At 35.6% G+C, this 18,500-nt stretch overlaps 1 pseudogene; it reads right to left on the bottom strand.

Annotated features, from left to right (window-relative positions):
• Positions 1-1,998: 1,998 nt before the first annotated feature.
• Positions 1,999-18,410, bottom strand: LOC114748551 (protein ACTIVITY OF BC1 COMPLEX KINASE 7, chloroplastic-like; annotated as a pseudogene).
• Positions 18,411-18,500: the final 90 nt, after the last annotated feature.

Here is an 18,500-nt window from a genome sequence, read left to right as displayed (position 1 = left end):
ATTAACTTTTAAAATATTAAAATACAAAATATCAAGCTATACCAACATATTCAATTTGACAAATACATCAACACCTCTCTAAAATGCGACTAGATTCATCATTGCTGTTTTATATTAGCAAATGAGTATATATTCCCCCCCCCCCGTTTGGCGAAATCATCTCCCTGGAAAGTGACTGCATTCATTACTCCCCGATGCATCTTTTTATATCAGCAAATGAATTATGTTCCTCACGTTTTATGACTTAAAATTACAAGAGAGCTTCATATCCTTGTAGGTTTTTATATTATCCACAATAATGCTGACAACCCACGAAATTACAAATTTACTATAATAATCCTCCAGTTACGAGTTCCAGCATCTTCACTAAGAATAAAGCTCAAAATATAACTAGTTATCTCTTTTCAAACTATCACAGAGATAAGCATATAACAATATATATCAATTTAAATTTAAAATCATATGAAATAATCAAACATTGATCCGTTAGAGGTATAATGAAAAACGGGAAGATATTTTTTCCTACATGTCAAAAATATAATATAATTTTGTACTATATATTATTACAACATTCCTATTGTCAAGATTCACGTTCTCTTGATTTTACTTTATGCAAAACATCCAAAGGTTGTCGTAATTCTAATAGTTCATAATCTGTAATATCTCGAAATATTATGGTCTTGTCTTCTCTAATGTAAGGTCATTCTCGTGTTAGTGCTCACAAATGATGAATGCAACTTGACTAGTATGTTAAATAAATCCTCCTTCAGTGTGATGTTTTTCAACGGGTACTCAAACTCTAATGTGAATTCTATACATAAAAAAAAAAAAATTAAGCCGATATATTTTATTACTTTTAAAAGACATAATAGCTTTATTTGAATTTTAAATATTATTTTTTATGTTTTCATTAATTATTATTTAGTCTCAACTGCATGAATTATCTTATTTACCCATTTTCTCACTCACTCACTCTCTATAAATAAGAGTATTTTTAAAAACCAGTTGTAATCTTTATATATTATTGTTGTTTTAACCACTTTAACTAACTCTTGTCCACATAATTTAGTTTTTTGTATGCCATAAAACAAAAAAAAACACCAATGGGGTACATTTCTAAATTATCAAACCCTTACTCAGTGAAACTAAAAAAGTGAAATTGAAGCATCCCAATTCATTCACACTTATGATTTTTACAAGAATCTCAACAAAAAAAAAAAAAAAACCTTTCAAATTTTAAAATTCTAAATTAGTCCTATTCACTACACTTTAATAAAAATTGACCAATTTGAAAAAAAAATGATAACACATTTTTGTTGTCATTTTTTGTCATTCCTAATTTAGGTTTTTGAAATTTTAAGGGTTTTTTTTAGATCTTTCCTAACTCTTTTTCTTTTTTTTTTCAGAATTCTCTTGAATTGCCGAGAGAGAGCTGGTCAAATCTCAGTGAAAACACTGAAATTATTGTCATATCTATTTTTGGTGAAGAGCAGAGTTGGACGCCTGTCTTGAACAAATTTTAAGCATCTTCCGCACTCGTAAATATTAGACGGCCAATAACTCCTTTTGGGCATTTTGACTTCTATTTAGAGGGACAATCTGGTCATCTGAAAAATCATTTACTTCAACTGCCACATTTCACATTCTGGATTACTGACCTTGTAATGACAACGAGTTGTATCTGGATATGATAACAGAGAGCGATTTGTACCTTAACATAAATCATCCCACTGACCTACCAGACAACAATTTCAAAAGTGCAGCACAGCTTTTTTTGTCTATAATGCACAAATCCCTCTTAAGTAGGGATGAAGTGTGGAAACAAAGAAGCTATGGCATTTCATTTGCCTTGAACTGACTATATTACTGTATATGTCTTTGCAGTATCATCATCGTCTCTATCTTGGCTACTGTGAAACTCGTATACTTGGATATTTTCAAGGAAAAAAATTAGAATGTTGTACAGTAAAAGGAAATGTAAGAGTAGAAAACCACACACACAACCTTGAAAGAATCGAATTTGTATGGTATATGTCATGTCATTTTCTCAAATTTATCAAGCTTCTTTACCCTTTGCATAGACTTGAAGAACAGCGTCATAAAAAAACCTGCATGACCAGGTAGTGCTAATCAGCCACATGAAAGGGAAGAACTGAAGACTCAAACAAGAACATAAGGTTATGGATAATCTCAATTTCTTCAGATATTAACTTAAGAGACAGCCATAAATCGTGTGACAACCACATAAAATTGGCATTCATAATTTCAGACCCCCTGCAACACAAGGGTGCTGTGCAGAACCTACACGATAGAAATCCCATGACAAGAAATTGCCTCATTGAGTGGCCATGGAAGCTGCAAATGTGACCACCCAGATCATTTAAACCAATGCTCGCTGTTGGATCTCTGTTGTCTAGGCTCTGCACAGCACCGGCCAGATGTCCAGGATAACAGAGCTGCATAAATTGTGGGTCCCAATTAAAAAGATGTACCTCAATATTACTATGGACGGCCCGTCATTTGTCCCCATCTTATATAATAATTGTCAATTTTTTCCCCCAAGAAAAAAAAGGTACAGAGAGAGGATGAACATCTTGATGGAAGCGTTATAATATATAGTTAGCTGCACCAACAAAGGATCCATTTGCAATGGCGATATTGCCTTGGGTGGTCAAGGTGACGCCAAAATTTAGCAAGGTTCCTCCCAGTACTGTATACGTAGTTGCCATTTGCAGCACTGTTGCTTTTTGAGCAGCTCTCTCAGACTAAGAAACTGGGTCACAAGTTTGAGATGAGAATTTGTACGCAAAATAATGGCATGTTCATATATTATTTCTGTCAAGGGGGAAAATGTTACATTCCACGCCTTTTGAGGTCAGAGGAATGCTTTTTATTTAACAACTTTTTTCATAACTTCACTCTTGTGTATAGGCACATCAGAATAAATTATGTAGTGCTAACTTTGTTTTTGTGATTATATTTGACCTCCTTAGTTCATTGTTCTGTAGACAGTCCTGTACGGATATATATTTTTTTAAAACAAAAAGTTACCTCAAGCACCCGGACCAGGAGTTCAGATCCCTATCCTCAAGCTGCTTCACAAACTCATCTATTCCCTGTACTCTGTATGGCATTGACATAGTCGAGGATCTTGCCTAACAAAGGAACAAATGGTACAAGTTGATTGATTATAGCATCATTGAATAATCGTGTTTTCAAAAATTTCCTTGTGTCAAGGAATATCATCTGGACGGGAAAAAAAAAAAAAAAAAAAAGGAGTTCCAGATACTGTTTCATACGTCATCTGCCTGTTTCCTTATTTGCTCCACTAGTCGTGGCCCTGTCTGCTGCTTTTGCCGTACATCTAGAAGTTCCTGTCCAAAATTAATATCAAATTAAAGTAGACAGTGCTACGTGTAACTCATGATCATTGTCGCTTATTACCTGGACTCCACGGGATGCATGGAAACCCACTTAGAGTTAGAAAAGTTATCACATTATGAAAAACTACTTCGTCAAAGAAAATACGCACCTGAGCATAAGGTGCAGCAATCTTCACGAAGGAAAAATCTGGATTGAGTCTGTAACCTATGCCTAGTAAAAAGGAACAAGCAGCAGGCAGAAGAAATGGGTTAAAAAGAAAGGGCAGACATCAAATCATATTCACTAATTCCTCTTTCTGCTATTGGACTACTGACTGAATAAAATTTTCTGAAGCCCAAAGAAAGAGGCACACCTTCAAGAGTTGAGAAGGCCCTGATAACAAAGGTGAAAGTGGATGGAAATCGGAAAGGTTGATCTTGAGCTATAGCAATTAAATCCTACCACAAAAAGCCCCAGTTTACAAACTGCCAGGTCTAGATCATGAGGGAAAATGCAATAACCCTTTAAATTTTGAGCAAACTCCCTCATCAAATTTAAAATAGGAAAATAAGCCCCATAATTATCACCCCATAATGGAAAACTTATGTTTCGATAAGTGAAACACAGAAGCTGTCCTCTTTACCAATGACAGCCAGGGAATAGAAAAGATTGATGCTATTCTTGTGAGCAGGAACTATAATAGTAAAAGTATGGTTGTGTTTTGTATCGCACTCAATACTATCTATGCTCTTAGAGGAATTTTTTGAATTGCAGTTATATTTTTGGTGTGTTTAATAATTTTTCTTTTTACTAACACAAACGTATGTATCTTGAAGTATTATATCATGTATTTTCCAAAAACAGAAATACCGATTTACCGGGTACGTCATGTATAGTTATCTCCATTATAGCAAGTCACGAATGGCCCAAAGTTGAAGGAGAGGCCATTTGCATAGCTTTCAAAATTATTATTGTTGAACACCGACCTGCTCCAAGAATCCCTAAAACACACGACTACGGACTGGAAGAGAATTATTTTATTGAATCACAACTGAGAAGGAATTCGCATAGATGGGCCAACAACAGACCCAATATTTATATACAATGCGCAGCTCTATGATCCTAACTAAACGGCTCACAAGAATGGGCCACTGATGGGCTTACAGAAACGAAGTACAACCAACAACAAATACAAATAAATTTATTCTAATATTTCCAACACTCCCCCTCAAGTTAGGGGCTTGAAAATATCTATAGCTCCTAACTTGCTCAACAGGCTTTTCTGTACATTTCCCGCAACTGGTTTTGTCAGCAGATCTGCTTCCTGGCTGTGGCTCCTAACATGCTCCAGATCAATCAGCTTAGTCTCCCATTTCTCCCTAATGAAATGACAATCTATTTCTATGTGTTTTGTGCGTTCATGAAAGACTGGGTTGGCTGCAATATGAATTGCAGCCTTGCTGTCACAATAAACCTTCATAGGTTGCCTGTGATCTATTCCCAAATCTTTCAATAAACTAACAGCCCATACCACCTCAGAAGTTGCCATGCTTAAGGCTCTATATTCTGCCTCTGCGGATGACTTTGAGACAGTATGTTGCTTCTTAGTTTTCCACATCACAAGAGATCCTCCCAGCTTTAACAAATATCCAGATACAGATCTCCTTGTCATAGCACAAGACGCCCAGTCTGAATCGCAATAGCATTCCAAAATTGGTTTCCCTTCTGAGCTAATGAAGATTCCCAATCCAGGTGTGGCTTTCAAATACCGCAGGACATTTCTAGCTGCTGCCATATGAGCTTTGGTTGGCATCTGCATGAACTGGCTCAAGGTCTGCACAAAATAAGAAATATCAGGCCGGGTCATTGTCAAATATATCAACTTACCTATCAACCTTCTGTACTTTGCTAGTTCTCTCAATAGGTCTTCTACACGGTTCCTCTTCTCATCATAAGCAAATAACTTCAGATTTTGAGCCATTGGAACTCCTATTGGCTTGCAACCTGTCATGCCAGTTTCAAACAATAGATCCAGAACGTATTTTCTTTGTGACAAAACAATTCCTTTCTTAGCCTTAGCTACTTCAATCCCAAGAAAATATTTCATTAGTCCTAGGTCCTTAATTTTAAAATGATTACGCAAGAATTCTTTAGTTTCAGCAATTCCAGACTTAGTGCTCCCTGTAATCAGTAAATCATCAACATATACCAAAATAAAAACAACCCCTTGCTCAAAATGTTTAATAAAAAGAGAATAATCAGCCTTGCTTTGTGTAAATCCTCCTCTCTGCAGTGCTTCAGACAATTTTTGATTCCATTGTCTTGAAGCCTGCTTCAAACCATAAAGGGATTTATTCAATTTGCAAACCATTTGCTCCCCCTGTCTCTCAAAACCTTGAGGTATTTTCATATAAACTTCCTCATCTAAGTCACCTTGTAAAAATGCATTATAAACATCCATTTGATAAAGATTCCATTTGTTAACAGCAGCCAATTTTAATACTACTCTAACTGTAAACATTTTCACAATAGGAGAAAAAGTCTCATGGTAATCAATACCCTCCTTTTGATTAAAGCCCTTGGCTACTAATCTAGCCTTATACTTTTCTATACTACCATCTGCATTATATTTAATTTTATAAACCCATTTGCAACCAATAGCCTTCTTACCCTTAGGCAAAGATACTATGGTCCAGGTTTTGTTACTTTCTAACGCTTTCATTTCAGTTTCCATGGCTTTAACCCAGTTTTCACTTTGAACAACCTCTTCATAACAAGATGGTTCACAATTAGAGTCAATAGAAGTTAGAAAACACATATGATCAGCTGACATGTGTGCATAGGAAAGATAATCATCAATAGGATATTTACAATTAGGCTTTAAAGGATAATCAGAATCAAATTGCAACAAGGAACATACATAGTCATTTGCCCAGATAGGGGGTCTTCTAGTACGAACAGGTCTTTGACTCTCAACACTGGTTTGATTTCTACGGTTATCACATTCATCATCTCCTCCATTGTTTGTCCTGTTATACATAGGATCTTCATCATTATTATTAGCTGATTCTGGTTCTGCAATGGTTCCAGAATTTTGATTTCCAGAATTTTCTGATTCAAACCAAAACATTGATCTCACACCATCTCTTAACGTATCTTGAAAGTTGTTTCTAACGTCCCTGAAGGGAAATTTATCTTCTACAAAGTGTACATGTCTGCTGACAAATATGGTATTTTGCTTTAGATCTAGGAGTAAATATCCTTTCTGATTATCTGGATATCCTAAGAAAACACTAGGGATTGATCTAGACTGTAGTTTATCACTGACCTTTAAATCAGTGGCATAAGCAAGTGACCCAAAAATCCTCAAATTACTTAGGTCTGGTTTGACTCCATAAATCCTTTCGTAAGGTGTTTGGTAGTCTATAACCTTTGAAGGAATCCTATTCACCAAATATGTCGCCATTTTAACACATTCCCCCCAATACTTAATGGGTATTCCTGACTGTAAGATAAGACTTCTAGTGATCTGCATAATGGTCCTATGTTTTCTTTCTACTACCCCATTTTGCTCTGGTGTATAGGGACAAGATGTCTGATGAATTATGCCTCTCTGTTGAAAATAAACTTTCAATTGATTGTTAGTAAACTCAGTTCCATTATCACTTCTAATCCTTTTTACATTCACAGAGAACTGTGTTGAAACATAAGCAATGAAGTTTTTAATGTGAATTTCAGTCTCATTCTTATGTCTCATCAAGAAAATCCAAGTTCCCCTAGAAAAGTCATCTACTAAAGTCAAGAAAAACTGAAAGCCTTGATGCGTGGGGTTCCTATAGGGTTCCCAAACATCCGCATGAATCAAATCAAAGCTTTTCTGAGATTTAATAACACTAGAATTGAAAGGGAACTTAGGTTGCTTGGACTGAATGCAAATATCACAGGAATTAGAAGTTTTATTCAAAACAGAGTTTTCAGTACAAATTTGATCAATGTGTCTTATCACAGATATGGGGGCATGTCCTAGTCTTTTATGCCATAATTCGATATCACAATCCTTTCTAAAGGGTCTCTGATTCTGAACAGTATTTGCCAAAACAGGGGTATCTGTCACTTTTAGCACATAAAGCCCTTTATACTCTTTATCAATCATCTTCATCCTCCCATCCTGAAGGCCCTGCAGTACACAGAGATCAGGAAAGAAGGCTGCCATGCAAATGTGTTCCTTTGTAAATCTAGATATGGATATCAGGTTAAATTCAAGACGTGGTGCATACAGAACATCATGCATAATAACATTTTCAGCAATAGTGACAGAACCAACATGAGTGATAGGTAATCTATCTCCATTCGGTATTTTAATTGTCTTAATCGGTCCATTATACTGCTTATAATCATCAAACAAGTCTAATTTACTAGCCATGTGAGTGGTTGCCCCAGAATCTAAAATCCAGTGTGTGTAAGTTTTAAAGTTTGGTATAGGATTGATCAAACCTGTACCCGTTAAAGCGTGTACCGTAGGCTCCACATCTTTCTTCAACATCTCCAAGATTCTTTCATATTGCTCCTTAGTGAAGGTCGGAGCTACTGTTGTGACGGCGTGGCCTTGAGGGTCAGGGTCTTTGACTGAATCAGCTCCCCCTTGCTGAAATTCCCTCTGCTGTCTCCCTTTGTTTCCTCTGAAATTGGCTGGATACCCGACAATCTGGAAACAATTCTCCCGAACGTGCCCCTTCTTATGGCAGTGAGAGCATTCGAGTGTAGTGTCGCCTCTGCCTCTTCCTCGACCACGTCCCCTTCCTCTTGCGGCCATTGCCAATCCTTCAGTGGGGATGTGTCTATCTGCATATGAGATAGAACGCTGAGTTTTGTCCTGGACTATCATTACATATGCCTCGTTTACTGACGGGAGAGGAGACATCAGTAAGATCTGGCTTCGTGCCTGATTGAAAGTCTCGTTGAGACCCATCAAGAACTGCAACAGCTTTTGTTCTTGTATGGCGTCCGAATATGCCTTCGCTGTTGCACACGAACAGGAAGGAATTGCCACGAGTGCCGCCTATTCTTCCCAAAGCTCTTTCAGGTTCGAAAATTATATGGTAACCGGGTTCGTGCCTTGCCGAAGGGAGCTAATTTCCCTGTGAAGAGCGAAGACGCGAGATCCACTCTTTTTGTCAAAACGTTCCTTCAGTTCGATCCAAACAGCGTGCGAGTCTTGGAAGTATATGATTCCGCTGGCTAACTCCTTCGAGATGGAATTAAGCAACCAGGAGAGAACAACCGCGTTACACCGTTCCCACTGCGGTCTGAGACGCTCTTCTTGGTCGGCTTTCTTGCAAGTGCCATCGATGAAGCACAATTTATGTTTGCCGAGCAGTGCGATCGTCATCGCTCGGGACCAAACAGTATAATTTTCAGTCCCGGTGAGAATATGGGGTATGATCGCCGTCCCCTGCGTGTCGGACGGATGCAAGAACAATGGATGTGAGAAAGGGATACCTTCGACTGTGCCTTTCTCATCTCCCATCGGATCGGTCGGGTAGGGTTTCGGTGCGGTGTGTCAGTGTGTTGGGCCTGAATCGGCAGGGTCCCTTCGTAGCCCTAAACGATCGTGCTCCGTGGCTCTGATGCCATGTTGAACACCGACCTGCTCCAAGAATCCCTAAAACACACGACTGCGGACTGGAAGAGAATTATTTTATTGAATCACAACTGAGAAGGAATTCGCATAGATGGGCCAACAACAGACCCAATATTTATATACAATGCGCAGCTCTATGATCCTAACTAAACGGCTCACAAGAATGGGCCACTGATGGGCTTACAGAAACGAAGTACAACCAACAACAAATACAAATAAATTTATTCTAATATTTCCAACAATTATGCTCAACCGTACCAGTAATTATCAATCTTAAGATGATTGTTGTCAACAAAGGGAAAAGAACACCCAGAGTAATGTTAAAAGCAACCAAAAATTCATTGATCCATTATCAGTAATTATGCACATACTTCTCCAATTGCAGCCAAAGTTTGCTGCTGATCCGGTGTCCGGCTTAGCAAATTGTCCAAGAAAAACTGTACAGATCTCCTTACTTGGAAATCACAGTAGGCATTCGTAACTGTAAGATGTGTATTACAAGTAAAAGCACTGAACCAAGATAAACTGTATAGATCTCCTTAGATAGAAGACACATAAAGGCATTTATAGCTCTTGGACACCGATTATGAATAAAAGCACTGAAATAGAAATCTTATCGAGTCGAAGAAGTTTATTTACTTACTGATGATAAGTCTCCACTGGGTTGAAGGGCACCAAGATCAACAAGGCATTGCATAAGCTGCACCATTGCTGCATGTTAGTTCTAACATTTTTGCGATAAAAATCTTTACTTTCATCTTTACTAGATGCATGAGTTAGATCTTCTGGGAATAGTTTGAGCAAGAATCTCACTCAAAGAAAGCTAATAGCCAAGGAGAATCTCTAAGAAAACAATGAAATTCTGATTATGACTCAAGATACCTTTTACAAATTGACATGCGATTGTTTATAAGCAAGAGAATTCGCCAAACTCCCTAAAGTATCTGGACCACTAGCAAACTGACTCTGAAAGTGGCATAGCAGACCTCAACATGTTTAATTTAAATAATAAAAATACCTAAAATGAGATACTTGACTAATAACTAACACCTACTACTAGGAGTGTTCAATTTGTCCTGTCCTGGTCGTTCCGTCCCGGTCCCAGTGAGTTCGGGACGGGACAAAAACGGGACGGGACGGGATGGGACGCAGGACGGGGTCGTCCCGTCCCGTCCCATCCCGGAATTTTTTTTCTTTTAAAAATTATTTATTAATAATTATTATTAGATTATTCAATTTACTTATTAATAATAACTCTTATTTTTATGGTGATTTGTAGCTCTTAAGTTGTAGTAGTATCTTAACAAAATCTCCTTCGTCAATAAAATAATTTATAAAGTCATTATATAGTGTTTTTTTTTACGGTATTTTTTTTACACTATTATTTTTACACCTTTTTTATGCTATATAATTAAACTTTCTACATAATATTTTTTCTAATGTTTTTATCTTTAAAAGCCCAATAAAAAATAAGTATTATAACATAAAAAAATTCATATAAAAAATTATGGTATCTTTTTTTTTAAAAAAAAGGGTTAAGGTGCGCCCAGCACCCCGAACTATTTACCCAGGTGCGTCTAGTGGCCTAAAGTAATTTTGAGTGCATCCAGTGTCCTAAACTAATTAAAATGGTGTGTCCATATCCCAGGCTAACAGAAATGTTATGTTTAACTGTTACTTTCCTGACTCTGCTTAAAGTTGACCCCAGATATTCTGCATGGTAGACACATGGGCACCCGATGTGTATTATTCTTACTCAAAAGTCAATTTATTTAGAAGAAGAGGAAGGAAATAAATTCAATTTTGAGTAAGAATAATACACATCGGGTGCCCATGTGTCTACCATGTAGAATATCTGGGGTCAACTTTAAGCAGAGTCAGGAAAGTAACAGTTAAACATAACATTTCTGTTAGCCTGGGATATGGACACACCATTTTAATTAGTTTAGGATACTGGATGCACCCAAAATTACTTTAGGCCACTGGATGCACATGGGTAAATAGTTTAGGGTGCTGGACACACCTTAGCCCTTTAAAAAAAAGGGGAAGCGGGACGTCCCGGTCCTGTCCCGGTTTCGTCCTGGTACCGACGGGACGGGACTGAGACGGGCCTGTCCCGGTCCCGTCCCGTCCCATGAACACCCCTACCTACTACCCCTAAACTTAGGTGACATCTAAACTGACCACTAATAAACAAACTATATATTCTGCCAAGAAATAAAGTCTGCTATATTACTGCTTTACAAATGACCTCCTTCTACCATAGGTGATAAGTGGTCTGTTACTAGATATTTATTCCCCCACATTCTATAAAAGGAATCAACAAAAGTTCACAAAGATATAAAATGTTCTAATACAAATAAATCGACCCATAGCAGTCGTGAAAAATGTTTAAACATTTCCATTTCTTAATTATCAAGCTCTCTTCAGTTTTGGACCAGCCAAAGAATCATTTCATAAGATACTAGAAGCAGACGGAGGAAGAAAATTTATCCTGAATAGGATATCGAAGTATCTATCATTTGACAGTCGACAGTTAGAATGAGATAATATATAAAATTTGAAGTGAACCCTGACAGACAGCAGAAAGCTAGACCTTCTTAGCATCCTTCTCATAGACAGAATAAAAAAGTTCAAGCAGCCTCTCTCGGGTGAATGACCTGATATCCCCCATCATGCCAAAGTCATAATAAATAAGTGCTTCATCCACATCAACAGCAAGATTTCCAGGATGAGGATCAGCATGAAAGAATCCGGTTTTAAGCATCTGCAAGAAGCAAAATGTGATATATTTCCACCCAATACATTTTCACTCTTGTTGACAAGGTATAGAGTTGTTTAAATTTTTTTTTTTTTTGGTTTTCCCGGGGGGGGGGGGGGAGGACAATATGCATAAAAGTGCATTTTTAATTCTCAGCAACAGAAAAGTAATCATATTCAAATCAAATACCTGAATCAAGTATGCTTCAATAGCACGTGATGAGATCTTCATTCGATCACAACCTCTTGACGTTAGGGTATCCACCTGATTTATTTTGATACCTAATCCAGAAGTAAAATCATGATAAGATGGGTTAAGAAATTAAGTTCAGTAAAACAATGACATGCAATTTTTCAACTTGAAAAGTATTATTAGGATCCATTGGTAAAACCAAAAAGATTAAAAAAAAAAATTACGTTAAAGTGCCAAAGAAGGAATCTAAATCTAAACACACAAAAGTATCATGAAATCTACAAATAACTCGCAAGTCACTTATGTGTCAATAAGTTTTCATACCCAATTACTAATATACCTCCATTAAAAATTATTAAAAACAAAAACTTAAGCTACAAGCGGCTAGACCTCTAGCGACCAATGGTCAATTTTTAGATGGGGAGGTCTTAATAGGATACAACCCCAAACCATTTGTTTCCTAAATTGGTTGTTAACTATTGACAGTCAACACTAGTTTTTCAATGATGGGGCAATATTGTTATGATTTTAAACTTTTGAGATAAATTTGGACCCAAAATACTTTCGAGTGCTTAGTGCTCTTGAGTGAAAACTTCTAAGATAAATTTACACCTTAACCCAAATAAAAATAATAACTTGGGGGTATGTAAATAACAACTTGGGTTTGAATAGAAAACAATTCAATTTTTTGTGAATAGAAACTTGAGTCTATAGAAATAGCAACTGAGCTATGTGTCTATAACAACTTGGATTTGCAGATATAACAACTTAGTTTAATGTAATGACCATTTCACTTTAAGTTATTATTTACTTAAACCCAGCAGTTTGTTTACTGATACCAAACAAGGACAAGGGCAAGGAGATAGTTTTGAGTTAAGGAGGCCTTATGAATTTTGTGACAATGTAACGTCATTATATTGTATTTGAAGAATTTTAATATAATTTTATAAAGAGCCTTGGAAAATGTGAATCTATAACCATGCATTTATAATATGGTAATATTGTTATGAATGTTGGTTTTGGTATGGCTGGTTGGTGTGGCATGAAAAAGAGGAAAGAAATTCAAGAAATTATGAATAGGGGATAAAAAGGGTTTAAAATTGGACGATCTTGTGATACAGAAAATAATGAGCAAATGAATGAATTGGGACCTAAGATTTTGCAAACTTATAGATCTCATTTTTAGCTTTAAATCAAGTGGGAGATCATCAAATTTGGAATTTTTTGTTAAGAGTTATGGCCTTCCAAAGTTAGGCTAAAATATCAGAAAATTAAAAAATTACCAAATGAACAGTGCAACTTTGTGAATTTTCTGACTCTGTTTTGTGATGATATGTAACAATGAGTATTTTTCCCTAAAAGAAAGTATTGCAAGGTTCAAATAGAGCTTAGAACCATCTCATTTTGATTTTTCTACAACTAGTTATGAGTTTTCAAAGTTTGCTAAAAATTCAGTGTTGGATGAATAGCAACTTAGGTCTAAATTTTTAAATTTGGAATTTTCTTACCTTTAAGGTTTAAATAATGGTTCCAAATGGCTCTATTTATGATATAATGTGAGATAAAAGGAGGTGTAACACTTTTTGGTATCATAGCAAAGGTTCTGGCTTTGTATAGTTCCACTGTATTGATTAATGCATGATTAATTGTTAGTTATTATTTGTGAATTGATTGTATTAGGCTGTGTATTATGGAGTTGATATAAGTGCAGAAAGAAAGAATGGCCTGTTGTGAAGCAAATCTAGGGGCATAGTGAATCAGAAAATATGGGGGGAACCATACCTAGACTGGTACCATTCACTAGTTGAAGACCCTAACAACCCTACTCCACCATTAGGGTACAACCAGCTATTAAGTGAGATAGAGGACATACACTCAGAGGTAAATTCCAACCAGATCATATAGCTCAACAATGATGCTCAAAGTGTCATGAGACCTAGACCAAATCTAGATGAAGCAGGCCCTAGCACAATCAGGGAAGTGCTTATTAGTGTGGTAAGACCTGATCAGATCAAGGCTAAAGACCTGCCAATTATGAAGAGACCCTTATTGGTGAAGAAAGAATCCAGAGGGTATGTGATATTTTTCTAGAATTCCTGGAATTGAGAAGACATATTGATCAGACACAGAACCAGTACGCCACCATCTATATGGATTACCTCTTTTATGTGAGGTTGTTGCATAATGAGGTAATCGAGGAGAATCCAAATGCAGATGACACCCTCTGGAGCTAGGTATTGCTAGCACTGCAAGAAAAAAGACTTTTAACGGTGGTTATTAGTGGTTTTCATGGTAGTTTTGGAGGCAAAGTTGATATAGTCGACGTTGAAAGGTTTACAAAACACTGTGGTTGAGAACTGCCGTGAAAAATTGATTTTCCATGGCTGTTATGTAAAAGACCGCCGTGGGAAGTTTGATTTCCACAGCGGTTATTAACAAAACCGCCGTGGAAAGTTAACTTTCAATGATGATTTAATTAATAACCGCTGTTATAGTGTCATTTTCCACGGCGGTTTTTTACATAACTGCCGTGGAAAAGAGTTTTAACAGTAGTTATTTAAATAACTACCATTAAAATTTAATTTTTTTAAAAAAAAACATTTTGCGTGATTTTCTTGTTTACCACCCTGCAGTTTACAGTTCCAAATAAATATAGGCAGTACAGAATACATAGAACAAGACCATATGAACAATTAATTAACTAGCTAATTAATATATACATCAAGCATTGAAATTTCTTTTAACATAGGCACAAAGCAAAAATAGAGAACCAAGAGAACTCAGGGGAACCTAAGACCAAAAAACATGTATAGGAACTAAAAAGACCAGTATCTTGAAATAAAAGTAACAACTTCTGTCTGTACAATAAAAATAATGAACATGTATAGGAGGAAACCAAGAGAAAATATCTAAAAATGAATTTTTTGAGGAATGACCTAATTATTTGAAAGTTTCAGCATTCTATAACAATATTGTTGACAAAGTGTCCCTCATCAAGTTGATGTCATCCATGGGATATGGCGTAACATTTTGAAATACCTGTTAATAAAAAATAACATAGTGAACTTAATAAAAAATGTGAAATGAATTGAAGAATGTCATGCAATGTAACTTATATTTACCTCGTCTAATTTCTTAGTCACCCCTGTTTCAATAATGTCATTCATATAGCGAATAACATAATATCGACATTCAACATGTCCTTGTTGACAAAATGAAATATAAAATTGAATATTAGACATTATTGATTATAAACATGAACTTTAATTCATCTAAAAAAGGTTTAAAAGTATATATTTAGCTCAAAACAACATACTTTTGGGAGAATCCATGTTGGTAGTTGTCTATTTTGTTTAATCGCCACAACATTAAAACTATGAAAAGCCCTATCAACAGTATAAAAGAAAATGATATTAGAGCATGTTTTTATAAACTTCACACGTAATAAATATATAAAAATAAACTAATGTGTCGATGACATCTCTGGTTTCTTCGGATGGACTTCCACAGAGAAAATCAAACCAGTATAACTTAACCTCTAGAAATGTAGAGGTTAGCTTTAAATTATTTAAAGCTGGAATTTTTATGGGTAAAGGATCAATTTTGGAGAAAATTTAATTAGAAGAGTTATAGACCAAAATAAAATTTGAGAAAATTTGGGAAATCATTTCTCATTTAGAGAAAGCTATTGGTGCAAGGAAATAAGTTTTTTGAGACAGTGAATTTAATAGGATTTGAGAAAAATTCAACCAGTTCTGTGAAATTACACTGTGTGGACCTTAAGCTTGGTGAGGTCAAATTTTGTTTTCCTATTTTTCTGACTTGAATGGTGCCATTTATACAGATTGAGGACCTACATGGAATAATACAATTTATTTAGGATATAGTTGCAAGAATGGATTTTTTTTAATAAAATATATGGAATTTCACATGTAGATGATTAGGTGTCCTATGAGGTGGCATTTTGCATTAAATGTGGAGAAAACCTCAATCCCTATATGGTGCCATATCAAGGGAGAATGGAAGAAACTTGTACATCTATATGTGATAAAAAAAACAAGGGCTAGCATGGTAACATGTGGCAAGTTAATTCTATGAGTAGACTGCCTACAGAAGCAAGGGGAGTGATTAGTTCTAATTGTTTGTGATTGTTTCCCTAATGCCTCTTTATGTGTGGTTAAGAAGCATGAATCATGGTATGTTGATCTAGCTATCTCTCTCTCTCTTAGATTGATTCCTCCCTATTTTTCTAGGTTCAGGTACACAAACTGAAGAGTGACGCATATTATTACATTTGGGATGACCTTTATCTATGGAAGATGTGCTCTGATTAAGTTATCAGAAAATGCATACAAAGGTTATTAAGAAGTTAGACAAGGTAAATATAAGTTATATTGTAATTCTTCAATTCTTTTCACAATTTTTTATCCAGTTGACTAATGAATTTGTTATTTTTAGTTTACAAGCATTTCAAGATAGTGTGTCATATGACCCTGAAGAAATCAACTCAATAAGAGATACTTTGTCAATAACATTACTTGAGAACTTTGAAAACATGAATTAGTTAAGTTATTCACATTTTAGTTCATTGTTTATTATATATGTTTAGTTGAAATATTAATTAGTTAAGTTGTTGATTATTAGGTGTAGTTGATTGAATAAGAATTGAAAACATTAGTTTTGTTTGTGTTAGGTTTGAATTTATGTCTTGAAATGGTTTTGTATTTTTTTGTTATGCTTGTTAGAATTGGTCTGTAATCGGCATTCTAGGAAGGTTGCATAGAAAATTGAATCAAAATTTGTATTTGAAAAAAAAAAAAAACCTTTCACAGCATGAAAGAGATTTTTAACAATGGTTACACAAAGTAACCACCATTAAAATCAAACTTTCTATAGCAGTTAAGTTATAAAACCATTTTGCCCAGTTACTTTTTCATGGCGATTACTTTATAAAACCATCGTAAAAACTAGTTTTTCATGGTTGTTATAAACTGTCGTGAAATTCTTTGTTTATAATGTCAACAAGATTCACTATTTCTTAAAAGCCACTATGAAAAGCGTTTTTTAATTGCTGTTAAAGGTCTTTTTGTGGTAATGTTACAAGGACTTTATCGAAAATATGCCCAAGATTTTAAACGGGCTTGATCGAAAATACAGTGGATAACACCTGGTCAAAAGAAAAAAAGGGTCCCACCATTTAAGATGGACGGACGTTTGGTGGGTTAACAAAGCTAGCATTTTAGACCTATTTTGAATTGATTGTAAGTGTATTTAGATTTTAGACCCATGATTTGTTTATGGTCCAGCTGCACTTTTGACAATTGTTCATGGATATTTTTGTACATTTGCTCTAAGAACTAACGTTGCAAAGCCAAAACCTATAGCTCAAAATTATAGATATCAAAACCAAAATAAAAACAGATTATATAGCCCGAACATCATATTAATACTTTGTCAAATTATCAAAAACACGCAAGTAAATAAGCATGCAAGTCATGTCTTGTTGCTGCGAGAGATTTGTCTTTTTGACCACTGTTGAAGAGTCACGCAGACACGCAGGATTGCTTTTTCAACGTTGCAGTTGCGGGGTCATCTTCATTTGAGTGACGATGTCCACTTTGTTGGGTATATTTTTAGTCCTCCTTTCGTATCTACCTACCCCCTTTAATTTGGTTCTTGGACGTAGTACTCTCCCTTACGCCAGGTACTGGGTAATCAAGGGATTGAGATGCTCTAAGAATTCTTTTCCCTTTTTTCCCTTCTCACAATCTCATCTCCACTATTAAATTAAAATATCATTATAATACAATAAAAATAATTAAATAGATTTAAATAGTTAAAATTTATTTTTTTAAATAACATATTCAATTATAGTATATGAAAGAAGAAAAATACATGAAGTTAGGCATACATGCATAATTGAAGAACACAATAAACGAGGCATAACATAAAAGCTACAATTAAAATTGCTTCAAACAGTTTAATCTCTGCATAATAAAAAAGTTTAACTCATAAAATATCTTAATAATAGTTTTATACAATAGTAAATCTGAATCAATTTTTTTATATTTAATAGTACAAATGAGATTATGAGGAAAAATGAGAGAGTTGAAAATTCTAAAAGAATTTTGAATCCGCTTTTCCTTGTGATGAGGTTTTGGCTACTAATGGTGGAGGACTTCGAAATTTCAAACCATGGCCCAGAGCGATAAAAGACTAGAGCTTACCTAATTTATCTATAATAAACAGACTCATCCCTTCACTATTCTTCATCCATCGTCCTCTCTCTCTCTCTCTCTCTCTCATCATGCTTCTGCTACTGCAACAAAAGGCCCCCCTCTTCTTAAGCCTCATACTCTGCTCATGGTGGACCTTTGACGGCGTCGTTTCAGATCCGCAGGGTACTATTTTGAAAATGCGGTGCAGCAAACACAACGCCAGTGACGTGTCCATCTTTCATGAGAACCTAAACGCGACATTACAGCACCTGAGAGAGCAAGTCAGAGACCAAAGCAAACACTTCGCCACGGCACAGTCATTGAA

Source organism: Neltuma alba, unplaced genomic scaffold, assembly GCF_004799145.2.
Source record: "Neltuma alba isolate B1F8T4 unplaced genomic scaffold, ASM479914v2 tig00005730_pilon, whole genome shotgun sequence".
Taxonomy (NCBI): domain Eukaryota; kingdom Viridiplantae; phylum Streptophyta; class Magnoliopsida; order Fabales; family Fabaceae; genus Neltuma; species Neltuma alba.
This window is presented reverse-complemented; position numbering and strand designations above follow the sequence as displayed.